General features: G+C 37.2%; 1 protein-coding gene across 1 annotated transcript in view; it reads right to left on the bottom strand.

Annotated features, from left to right (window-relative positions):
* Positions 1-12,216, bottom strand: part of MALRD1 (MAM and LDL receptor class A domain containing 1) — an 832,608-nt gene that overhangs the window by 452,219 nt on the left and 368,173 nt on the right.

Raw genomic sequence — 12,216 nt, 5'->3', positions numbered from 1 at the left:
GTATGTTTTGATCTTCTTTGTCACTAAAGTAAGATAATATAGTCTGACTCTTTTTTGCTCTGCTTACTCATGATCCCAGCCAATTACTTGAGTTTTAAACTCTTTGTTAAGGTAAAAGTCTGCTTCCAATGTGAAGAGTGTACTGTCCCAAGCTTCGGGGGTTTGTACAGCTGTTTTCAGAGGTACTTCTAGGGACCCGTAAATTTTCAGTTCTTCCAAGGTGATATGATAAGGGGTGAGGTGTTTCCTCTCCATAGCCACAACAAGCTCTACCACACCAGCATTCCTTCTAGCCCCAGGACCGCCCCTCAGAACTGTGACACAGATCCAAGAACTGGTAAAGCAAGGGATTCCTGCCTCAGCACTAGCAAAGTAATCCTTTCAATCCCCCTCTGATCAGCCACTTGATTACCCCTCAGTCTGTGGGCCAGAAGCTCAGGAAATAGTCGCTGCCCCAGGCCACGCTCGAGGCTTGTGGCTGAGATTTAGCCCCTCTCTCACCGCAGTCACAGACTTTTCCCACTGACCTTCCACGTTTTCTTTGGTGTTCCTGGGTTGAGAAGTCTAGAAACTGCCACAGCTGCCTGCGATTCAGCCCTCTGAGGCCTACTCCAGGGTTGCTGCGGCCTGCACGCCCACACTGCACTGCGCTCCTCTCCCAGCCTGGCATGATTTACCTTCCTGATCAACCATTCAGGCTGTCTTTGGCTGGAAATTTGTTTCACTCTATCTTTTTGTTGGTTCTGCTGCTTTAGAATTTGTTTAGAGCCATTTTTTAGGTATTTGGAGGGCTTTGGGAGAGAGCTTAAGACAGTCACTGCTTTCCCTCTGCCTTCTTAGAGCCATTCTTCTTCAAGAGGAATGCACCCCCAATTTAACAATAAAATTCCATGATTTAGTGGGATCCAATATGTAGAAAATCAATTTACAAGCTTGTTGCTTTTTTCAGGACATTGTATTTTATGAAGTGGTTTAAGTTTATATGGAACTCATAGCCCTATACCACTTTTTTTTTGCTTAAAACTAATGGCTTATTTGTTTAAAAAAGACATTGAAAGGAAGAGCATGCCAAAGATGTCTTCAGATATTTTATATGCTGCCATGTGGGAGTATTAGACTTTTTCTTTGCATTTCCAGAGGAGAGAACTAAAATCAATGAGTATAAATTATAAAGGTAGATTTAAATTCAATATAAGCAACAGCTTTTGACCAGTTAGAACTTCCTGAAGATGGACTGGACTGCCTTGAGAGGTTGAAAATTCCTGTCATGAGGTTTGGTTTTGTTTTGTTTTGTTTTGTTTTTTAAGAATAGAATAAATGATCAACTGTCAGTGCTTTTGAAGAAGGGTTAATGTTTTTGGTAAAGGTTGAATTAAATGACCATCAGGAGGCAATTCCAACTCTGGGATTCTATGATTCTATGAATATTCAGTTACAGTGTACATTTATGCTGAATACATAAAAATGCAATCTGAGGAATTGAAAAATGCATCATCTAATTCTCAAAACATGTTTCTTCCTTTCTCAATTGCTTCTGCTGCAGCAGGAGACATATCATGGATTGGGATGTCAGAAACTCAGTCAAAATAACAGGACTCAGATAACCTGATTCCAACCATTTTCCACACAGAATGAAAGATGTGTTTTATATTGAAATAATCCCCAATTATAGAAAGTATATTTTCCTATAAACAATGTTTTAAGTCCAAAACTAGGACATTTGTAACTGTGTCTCACCACAATCACATAATTATGGGAAAGTCAAATACCATTTTCAGATGATCTCCAACTCCCACATTTTTTCAGTCCATTGGAACATGAATCATATCTGGTCGCTAATAATATTTCCCTCTTCCTTGTCACTCTTACTCAGAAATATATTTTCTGTTGTTTTAAATAATACTCAACCATTCAAATTATCATTTTGAAAAAGACCACCTATTGTCTAAGAAGGCTTTTTGTTAGCTAAATTTAATGGAATCTAAGTATTACTTTCTCTTTTATCCAGAAAGTCATTTGGAACAGAATGATATGTGTTAATTTAACTGCAGTCAAAGTGGTAACTAATGATTACATTTGTATTTTTAATGGTGATGATAATCTGAATAAAACTATAAAAGTCAAGGATGTTTCACTGGGTAGCAGAGAATATTCATGCTGATTATTAGAAAAAAATACATTTAGAAGAATTGAAAATCCATCATTTTGTTCCCCAAACATGTTTCCATTGTCTTCCCAGATTGTTTCTGTTGCAGCAGGAGACACAATCATGGGCTCGGAAGCCATAAATATGCAGATAAATAAAATTAAATTGATAAATCATTTTGGAAAAAGTTAGGGCAATACTTTTTTTCTTTGAGGATGCAATAATTCCAGAGACTAAGAAGTGCATTGACAACAACATAATCAAGAATTTGCCATTTGAAGGAATAAAGTATGTACAGAGAAATACAATAATGCCTCATTTAACAGCCATCTTTTGGGAGAATTTATAAATAGAAATCAATCCATTGATTTGTTTTGTTTTGTTTTTTTCCTGAAGGAGTTGAAATCTGCATGAATGGAGGGGCTGCCCACCTCAATGAAATCATGGCCTCAGTTTCCTCATTTATAAAATAGAGATAATAAACATAGAATCTCATAAGATCTTGAGAATCAAATGGGAAAATGTACGTAAAACACTTTATAAACTTTAAAGTGCTAAATAAATATCAGCTCCTATTATGAGATATAGTCAAAGGTATTTTTGGTATATTAATATCAACTTAATTATATGTACATTGGTTAAAGTTAATTGCATGTAGTATTTTTTATAATGATTTCAATTTGTAGCATATATCTGATCAAATTCACTATCACTTCAGTTTTCAGAATCATTCCTGTTAACATAAATAGACATTTATTTGCTATTTTTATCAGCCATTCATAACCTGAGCTATTACCTAATAAGAGGAAGGTCTTCTTTTAACCCTTCTTGGGCCAATTTTTTTCTTACTTATTCTTTCTGCTGAGGTTATATCATATACTTGCTCCTTGCAAGTGGGTTTTTTTTGTTTTTATTACATGATAAAATCCAGATTTCTTCATCTGACCTTCAGGACCCTTAGAATTGTTTATTCAATGTTCCCTGCACATGCCTCATCTCTCATATATCCCTCTGTATTTTTCTCTGTATTCTATTTCTGTATTAATACTATTGTTTTTCTACCCACCTGCCATGCCCTTTCTTGCTCTTCTCTACTTACCCAAATCCTGTCAATCCTTTATGACCTAATTCAAATTCCATCTCTTCTATAAAGTATTTTTTGTATATCCCAGCATGAAGTGATCTCTCCCTCTTCTAAATCCTTTTTTTCTTTGCAACTCATTTAGTAAGACCTTGTAGCTACTATTTTTATCATACACTGTTATTAAATTCATTATTGTAGTTTTTATCATCTGAGTCTGTATTTATCTTTCACATCCATGTCTTTGCACTAGCTGTCCCGCTTGCCAGTAATGTGTTTCAACCTCATCTCTTTTTATAAAATCGCTCTCTTTCTTCAAGGTGCAGTTCATACAAAGGCTCTTATGTCAATCTGTTCCTGATTTCCTCAGCTGCTAGGGCCCTCCCTCCCGAAATACCATGTATTTGACTAGTTGGTATTTAATTGAATTTATTAGCTTTACGTTTATTCTGTATATACTTTTATATGTATTTGTTTCCCACATTAGACTGTAAGTTTCTTGCAAGTAGGGATTGTTTCATAGTTTTACTTGTGTTTCTAATGCCTAGCACATAGTAGGTACTTAATAAAAGACTTTTTGATTATTATTTCATTGGTATGAGAATCTGTATTTTGTATTTGTCTTCCACTAAAGTAAATTGACAACTCCTCCATAACTTTTTCTTAAGAAAGTTGTCTGGGACAAGAGGTATTTAAATGACTTCTGAATAGTTAAAAAATCAACCAACAAGCACATATTAATCATCTATGTGTCATGTACTGTGCTAGACACAAGAATAGTGCTGATTAGATAGGACTTATCCCAGGTATCCCTAACTCCAACCCCTCCCCTCCTACACTGTTATTGTGCCTCTCCAATTATCATTATTTACCAGTTGCTTAACTCTCTGGAGATAATGACAAAGCTTCAGTCTTTCTATCCTCTGCAGATGCACAGAAAGTTCTTTGGATATAGGAGCTTAGAAATTATTTCTTGTTGATTTGTTTGTACAACTCCAAAAATATCCTTGCTCCAGTTTTTAATATAATAAACTCATTTTACATAAAATTCCATTTGATTTTAAGAAATTATTGACATTGACATTTACATGCACTTTAACATTCACAAAATTATACGCTTTATCTCATTTGAGTTTTACAACCACCCTATTAATTAGTTACTATCCTTTATTTGACCAATGAAGAAACTGAGATTCTGTCAGTTTATACAACTTGGTCATGGTCACACAGCTAAGAGGATCTAGGCAGAATTTAAATTCAGCTTCCTCTTGCCTACAGAACCAAGATTAGACCCAGTCCCTTCTCTGCCTCAATTAAAAGAAAGACAAATCTTCATATATGCTTTATAACATAAATTGACTCTGACCAAGGCACAGGATAGCTACCACCTAAGTAGCCCTTATTATAATACTTAGGAACCATGAAAGGGATTGACCTTCTAAGGAACTGTGGCAAAAGACTTTCTGGTACAGAAGACTGTGATCAAATTTCAGGGTTTTTTGTTTTTGTTTTTGTTTTTGTTTTTGTTTTTATGAGCTGGGAATTTACATATCCTCTGATACATTTCAAAGTGTAACACCCCTTGTAATAGTTATTCAAAATAGAGCAGGAAAAGCTGCCAAAGTTAAGGCAGGTTCATTGACTATCAAATGAGAAAGTATTCTCTAGGAATCTTCCCTTGACATAATTTAGACAAACATTTTAACATGAAAGAAGAAAGAATAACCTGCCCCTCTGTTAACTGACTTTTGCTCAAAGAAAACCCTATGGTTTATTTTTTATTCAAGGGTCTTTTGCTTGTACAAGGGTATATGAATGTATGAATAAACAGATGGAATGAAGGAAAGAAGAAAGGAAAGAAAGGAAGGAAGACAGAGAAAGAAAACAGGGGAAAAGCAAGAAAAAGAAAGAAAGAAAGAAAAAAGAGAGAGAGAAAAGAAAGAAGAGAGAATATTTATTAAGCAATTATTATGTGCCAAGCACTGTGCTAAGTACTAAGGATAGAAAGAGAAAAGGTAACATAGCCCCTGTTCTCAAGGATCTCAAACTCTAAATTGGAAATACTACACATAAAAGAAAACTTATCTGCTAGGTAGATGGAAAGTTCAAGAAGTCCTAATGGTTGAGTAGATAGCAACAGCAATTCTTACTTTCTACTGAAGACTTGTGTACCTCATGACTTTCTCATCACCACCACTGTCTTCCATTTATCTAAATACAATAAAACTTCATTCATGCACCCTCAGGGCAATTATTCACATTTAATAAACTATATCACTGTAAGGAGAAGAGACAGACAGGATGTGAGAGCAAAAAAAGAGATGTGTGGCATAGAGTGCTGGACTTATCATAGACTTATCCTATCCAAGCTAAACATCCTCACTCAACAAACGTGGTGGCCTCAAAGTAAGATGGCTACCAAAAGACTGAATGTCAACAGATTAGAGTAATTCTACAAGTGTGAACATTTTGTTGATAACTTGAAAGGAAAGCTGAGCCAATACATGGTTTGCAATAGTGGAGCATAAAAGGAATGGGCAGCTTTCAGAGATCTGGTATAGAGCCCTGCATTTACTCATCTGGGCCAGAACACTTGCAAACATCAAGGTTGGTTTGATGAAAATGATGGGAAATTCAGAAGCTACTCAATGAAAAACAAGAACTCCTTTGCCACTTAGAAGCCAGCATTTAACCATCAAAAGTAAAGGGCAAGTAAAGCTTAGAGAGATGCAGGACTCTTGGCTCAGTAAGAAGGCTGATGAAATTCAATTTTACACTGATAGTAGCAATCCAAAGGGCTTTTATGATGCCTTGAAGGCTAATTATGGGCTAAAGACCTATGGTATATCTCAACTACTCAGTGCTGATGAAGCCACATTGATTAGTGATAATGATCTTGTAGAGATGGGATGATCATTTTTATAATATTCTCAATGGATCATCATCAATCAATGCTGAAATTGATTGTATACCACAAATTGATGTCAATCCCTCTGTTAGCCAAACTGCCAACTAAAGAAGAGGTTTTGAATGTCATTATGCTCCCCTAGTGTGGCAAAATGTCTGGTGCTGATTCTATTCCAGCTGAGATTTACAAAGCAAAGAGTCCATCCACTGCTTACACAAAAAAAAGACTGAAATTTTCCAGGTTATATGGCAAGAGGAAGTTATCCCCCAGGAGTTCAAGAATACCTCCATTCTCCATCTCTGAAGAGGAAAAAGATTGCCCTGTGACAATCACAGGGGGCTCTCTCTCTTAGTCATTGTTGGCAAAATTCTTGCCAGAGTCCTTAATAAGCTGATCCTTCACCTGGAAGATAGTCATCTAGATGAGAGCCAGTGTGGCTTCAGAAAGGGCTAAGGAATGGGTGATATGGTGTTTACTCCCCAACAAAACCAGGAAAAATACAGGAGCAAAACTATACAGCAGAACCATGGAAACATTGGTTATAACAAATGGAGAAATTTTGAATTTCTCAAGGTAAATGAATTTACCTTGACAGTATACTTTCAAGGGATGTGCACATAGAAGATAAGGTTGACACACCTTGCCAGAGCTAGTTCAGTGTTTGAGATACTCCAATGGAAAGTGTGGGAGAGAAGAGGTATTGTACTGCCTATCAAACTGAACATCTACAGAGTCACTGTTCTAATCTCATTTTTGTATACTTGTGAAACCTAGACAGCATACCAATGCCATGATAGGAAACTGAATTACTTCCACTTGAATTGTCTTACACAGTCATGAAGATCACCTGGCAAGATAAGGTACTGGACACCGAGGTCCTTTCTTGAGCTGAACTGACAAACATTCAAACTCTACTGCAGAGAATGTGATTCTAATGGGTTGATCACATTGTTCAAATGCCAAACATACCTTTGCCTAAAAGACTCTTTTATGAAGAACACACGCAAGCAAATGCTCACATGGAGGTCAGAAGAAATGATACAAGGACACTCTCAAGGACATTCTGAAGAACTTTGGAGACATGGGAGGCACTAGCACAGGACTGCCCAACAAGGCATGTTCTCCTCAAAAAAAGCATTGTAGGCAGAGTCAAGGTGGTGGAGTAAAAGCAGTGACTTGCTTGAGTTTTCCCCCAAACCCCTCCAAATACCTGTAAAAAATGACTCTAAACAAATTCTAAAGCAGCATAACCCATAAAAAGACAGAGCGAAACAAATTTTCAGTCCAAGACAACCTGGATGGTTGATTGGAAAGGTCTATTGCACCAGGGTGGGAGAGGATTATAGTTCAGCGTGGGCCCACAGGCAAAGACCAGGTCTCAGCCAATCTGGAGCAGGCCTCAGGGGGCTGAATAATGGGCAGCTGTGATGGTTTCCAGACTTCTCAACCCACAAAAGCCAAAGACAACTTAGAAGGTCAGTAGAAAGGTCTGTCTGATCAAGGTGAGAGAGGAGCTCAGTCTGGCCCCAGTTCTGATGCAGCCCCAGAGTTTTTGGCCCATAGACTGAGGGGGAATTGAGTGGCTGATCAGAGGGGGATTGCAGGGATCTCTTTGCTGGTGCTGAAGCAGGATTCTCATGTATTACCTGTGCTTGGATCTGAGTCACAGTTCTGGGTGGAGGTCCTGGGGCAAGAAGGAATGCTGGCATTGTAGAGCTTGTGGTGGCAGTGGAGAGGGAATCCTCCTCACAGTTCCAGGGCAGAAAAAATTGCTTGTTGTCACTCATAGATCAGAGCATGGGCCAGGAAAGGAGTAAATACCTTGCCTTTGATCATACCACTTTGGAAGAACTGAAAATTTACAGATCCCTAGAAGTATCTCTGAAAACAGCTGCACAAAACTCCTGAAGCTTGGGACAGTACATTTTCTGCACTGGAAGGAGACCCCTACCTTAACAAAGAGTTTAATAGTCAAGTAATTGGCTGGGAACATGAACAAACAGAATAAAAACAGTCAGACCACAGAATCTTACTTTGGTGACAAAGAAGATCAAAACATATAACCAGAAGAAGACAACAAAGTCAAAGCTCCTACATCCCAAGCCTCCAAGAAAAATATGAATTGGGCCCAGGCCATGGGAGAGCTCAAAAAGGATTTTGAGAAGCAAGTAAGAGAAGTACTGGAAAAACTGGGAAGAGAAATGAGAGAGATGCAAGAAAATCATGAAAAACAAGTCAACAGCTTACTAAAGGACACACCAAAAACACTGAAGAAAATAACACCTTAAAAAATACCCTAATCCAAATGGCAACAGAGGTCCAAAAAGCCAATGAGGTGAAGAATACCTTCAAAAGCAGAATTGGCCAAATGAAAAAGTAAGTCCAAAAGCTCACTGAGGAAAATAATTCCTTAAAAATTTGACTGGAGCAAATGGAAGCTAATGACTTATGAGAAATCAAGATATTATAAAACAAAACCAAAAAAATGAAAAAAAAAATAGAAGACAATGTGAAATATCTCATTGGAAAAACAATTGACCTGGAAAAAAAAATCCAGGAGAGATAATTCAAAAATTATTGGACTGCCTGAAAGCCAAGATCAAAAAAAAGAGCCTAGACATCATCTTTCAAGAATTTATCAAGGAAAACTGCCCTGACATTCTAGAACCAGAGGGTAAAATAGAATTGAAAGAATCCACCAATCACCTCCTCAAAGAGATCCTCAAAGGAAAACTCCTAGGAATATCATAGCCAAATTCCAGAGTTCCCAGGCCAAGGAGAAAATATTGCAAGCAGCCATAAAGAAACAATTCAAGTATTGTGGAAAAACAATCAGAACAACACAAGATCTAGCAGCTTCTACATTAAGGGATTAGAGGGCTTGGAATATGATATTCCACAGGTCAAAGGAACTAAGATTACAACCATGAATCATCTACCCAGCAAAACTGAGTATAATCCTTTAGGGGAAAAAAATGGACATTCAGTGAAATAGGGGACTTTCAAGCACTCTTCATGAAAAGACCAGAGCTGAATAGAAAATTTAACTTTCAAATATAAGACTCAAGAGGAGCATGAAAAGGTAAATAGGAAGGACAAATCATAAGGGACTTATTAAAGTTAAACTGTTTACATTACTTCATGAAAAGATATTTGTAACTAATGAGACTTTTCTCAGTATTACAGTAGTAATATATATAGACAGAGGGAACCAGGTAAGTTAAAAATGAAGAGATCATATCTAAAAATAAAGTTAAGGGGTGAGAGAGGATTATACTAGGAGAAGGAGAAAGGGAGAGGTAGAATGGGGTAAATTAGCTCACATAAAAGAGAGAAGAAAAAGTTTTTACCTTGAAAGGGAAGAATGGGGAGGTGAGAGGGAATGAATGAATCTTACTATCTGAATTTGGTTTAAGGAGGGAATAACATACACACTCAATTGGGTATGGAAATCTATCTTACCCTACAGGAAAGTAGGGAAGTGGATAAGGGGGGGGGGAATGAAAGAAGGGAGGGCAGATTGGGGGAGGAGGGAATCAGAAGCAAACATTATTGAGGAGGGACAGGGTCGAAGGAGAGAATGGAATAAATGTGGGGTGGGATAGGATGAAGGGAAATAGAGTTAATTTTTTTACAACATGGCTATCATGGAAATGTTTTGCATGACTACACATGTATAGCCTGTGTCGAGTTGCTTGCCTTCTCAATGAGGGTGGGTGGGCAGGGAGGAAGGGAGAGAATTTGGAATCCAAAGTTTTAAAAACAAGTGTTACAAATTGTTTTTACATGTAACTAGGAAATAAGATATATAGGCAAAGGGGTGTAGAAATCTATCCTGCCCTACTGGAAAATAGAAGGGGGAGGAGATAAGAGAAGGAGGGAGGGAGATAGAGGGGAGGGCAGAACAGTTGACTGGGTATTCAGAATGTATGCTGTCTTGGGGTGGGGAGAGGGGAGACATGGGGAGAAAATTTGGAACTCAAGGTCTCATGGAAGTGAATGTTGAAAACTAAAAATAAATTAATTAATTTAAAAAAATAAATAAATAAAATCTATGGTGAAACAAAGCATGGCATAGAGCAGGGGTTGGCAAACTCTGGCCCACAGACCACATCCAATCTGCCACCTGTTTTTATATGACCCACAAGCTAAGAATGGTTTTTACATTTTAAAATTTGTATTTGGCACACAGACCAGAGTTTGCAAATCCTTGGTAGAGAAGAAAACACTGGACTTGATGTCAGAACACCAGATTTCAAATACAAAGTCTACCCCTTTCCATTTGTGCAACCTTAAGTAAGTCACTTGATTTCTCAGTCTCAGCTTCTGCAAAATTAGAATAATAATATTTACACTAAAATTGTGATAATAAAGAGCTTTTGTAAGCAGTGGGAAAAAAAAAACACTGTGCTCTATGAGCAAAGCAGAATTGCAGTAGCTCAAAAGAAATGTAAGATGCGTGAATTTAGATACATCTCCACTCCAAATAAGGACTTCATATGGACTATTTGTGCTCAACCTGTGGTAGAGTCTTCCTATTTTTCTGGTCAGCCACAGTCAGACACACTATACCATGACCCCAATATAGTAATGTTGTTCTGGTACTCTTTAAGCCTGAAATACAACAACCAACTGGGGTAGATTTCAAAACCTAGGAATCTCTAGACTACAGCAGTAAGTCAAATGACAGTGGTAAGAATCTGGAGAACACAAAAGAGGCTCGAGTGATAAGCCCCAATGATATTTCATCTTGCTGGGTGGAATAGATTTTGCCACTCCTATTGAATTCAAGCCATATAAGTAATCAAGAAGCCCACAGTGTTCTTAGCAGCACTAAGGGCCAAAATGGCAAGGCCCTCTCCAAGGTGGAAGATGCTCCTATTTCCAACTTTCTGAACTGGGTTCTAGATGGCCTAAAAAATCCACAGAAATGATAAACATAACCCATCTTTGTAGTGACTGCCTATTTCTGAGGTATAAATATTCACACTCAAAATTTTACAATTCATTCTTGGGAGCTTATTAGAGCTGGGTCTAATACACTGCTGTTTATGTAGCAAAAAGAAAAATAACAACAACAAAACTAAACAAAAAGTGAGTGAAATTGAATACTGTTACACTATAGGAAATGATGAATATGATGAATTCAGAGGAAAAATTGAACGATTTGTATAAACAGAGGGAATGGGGAAGAACCAGGAAAACAACATACACAATTACTGTAATAATACCAAAATGTCCCTGAACTCATTAAATATAACGAACAATTTTGATTCTGCCAGAAAGACCAGATGAAACATATTGTCTTCCTCTAAAAAGAGTGATGGAGGACTACAGGTGCAGAGTATTGTATATACTATCAGATGGGGTTTCTTTGTTAGTTGGTTTTATTTAACTCTTCTTAATCATTACCAGGGAGACATCTATGAGTCTATCAAGAAGTAATATAAAATAGCATTGATATGTTTTTTAAAAGTTAGACTTCTCTGTATGTGAGCAAATTGTGATTATGTTTCATAGAAGGTGAAAACTTGTGATAGATTACCCTGATGAGTTAGTAAGGACTTGTTTTGACAGAGAATATAGTAGAAGAATGGACATTTTCACAGTCTTAAATACTTTTAAGAATATTTTCCTAAACTAAAGTTAGCTTTATTTTTTCTCTTTGAAAAAACACTAGGCAATCAGATTTTTTTAATGATTTCATTTTAATTTCTTCCTCCTTTATTTTTATTTTCCATTTCCTTTTTTTTTTCTTTTCTTACTTTTTTTAAAGACTTGATCTCCCCATCTTGCCCAGGCTAGAAGTACAGGTTCTACTCAGAGGCCCAATCCTATTAGTGATCATCACAGGGGTTTTACCTTTTCCATTTCCAATCACAACTGATTTGCCTCTTCCATAGGAAACTTGGTGGCCTCCTATTCCCTCAGACTCATCATACAGATACCGTAAAAAACAGATACCTGATTCAAATACCCCACCACAGCTCAGAACTCCTGAGCTCAAGAGATTTGCCAGCTTTAGCCTTCCAGATTACAGCTATATATAGCTAGATTACAGGTATATGCCATCACACCTAC

The sequence above is a fragment of the Vombatus ursinus genome, unplaced genomic scaffold (genome assembly GCF_900497805.2).
Source record: "Vombatus ursinus unplaced genomic scaffold, bare-nosed wombat genome assembly UNPS02005459.1, whole genome shotgun sequence".
NCBI classification, from domain to species: Eukaryota; Metazoa; Chordata; class Mammalia; order Diprotodontia; family Vombatidae; genus Vombatus; species Vombatus ursinus.
This window is presented reverse-complemented; position numbering and strand designations above follow the sequence as displayed.